The following is a 1,259-nucleotide window of genomic DNA, read 5'->3' as shown; positions in this document are numbered from 1 at the left end:
AGGAATATTTACTTCTTTCACCAAAGTCTTTACAATAAGTCCTGAGAGGTAGAAGCTAATATACTAATTTCTTAAACCTATTATAATATTGTTCTAAAGACTGTTTGATGCAAGGAGTTATAATTGTTATCTGAGGTGGATACCATGTGCAGTGGTAACTTCCCTACTAATATATAGTCTGCTTAGTGATATGGAATAAGAAAATCAATACAGTAGTAACTCAAGGTTTCGATTCTGATACCTTGCTTTAATAGCTACATGGAAAAGGGAAAACTGGGGTTGTAGAACCAGTTGCCATTGAGTCCATTCCAGCTCATGGCAATCCCATATGTGTAGGAGTAGAACTGTATTCCATAGGGTTTTCAATGGCTGATGTGGTAAATAGAAGGAGACCTGGAGTAGCTTGGCTAAACAGCCATTTTTCATCAGGATGCAGATACCTAACACAATCCTCTGCATACAAAATCTTAGGTCTAATTGTAATCACTTATGTATAATTACTTTTTTTCCTTATACTTTGGCATGCCATATGTTGACGTGATTTCTGCTTGGAACATCCCCAAGTTTACTGATAGATATACTCAAAGATATGAGAGTGAAATAACTGGTAGCACCTACTGTGCAGTAAACACTTCTATTGTAATAGAGTTCTCAGCTGTCAACTGTTGTGGAAATGAAGGCCTTGGAATTAAAACTTCAAAGTAAAACTTTGCCCTTTACTAACATTCTTCCCGCATGTAAGAGAGAGGGAGAGAGAAATAATGAAAGCAATTCTCAGGTGGACAGCTCCACTCTCAGCATGTGTGTATGTGTGAGAGTGTGTGTGTGTATGTGTGTGTGAATGTGTGTGTGTGTGTATGTATACATATATAACATCTGTATGTATATTTACATGTATATGTATGTGTGTGTTTGTATGTGTGTATGTTGCTATTTGGTGCAGTTGAGTTGGTTCTGACTGATAGTGACCATATGTAAAACAGAATGAAATTCTGCCCAGTCCTGTGCCATCCTCACAATCATTGATATGTTGGAACCCATTGTTACAGCCACTGTGTCAATCCATCTCATTGAGGGTCTTCCTCTTTTTCGCTAACCCTCTACTTTATCAAGAATGATGTCCTTCTCCAGGTACTGCTCCCTCCTGATAACATATCCAAAGTACTTGAGATGAAGTCTCGCCATCCTTATTTTCAAGGAGCATTCTGACTGTACTTCTTCCAAGATAGATTTGTTCTTCTAGCAGTTCATAGTGTATT

Source organism: Trichechus manatus, unplaced genomic scaffold (genome assembly GCF_000243295.1).
Source record: "Trichechus manatus latirostris isolate Lorelei unplaced genomic scaffold, TriManLat1.0 scaffold00292, whole genome shotgun sequence".
Taxonomy (NCBI): domain Eukaryota; kingdom Metazoa; phylum Chordata; class Mammalia; order Sirenia; family Trichechidae; genus Trichechus; species Trichechus manatus.
Note: the sequence above shows the minus strand (reverse complement) of the source record.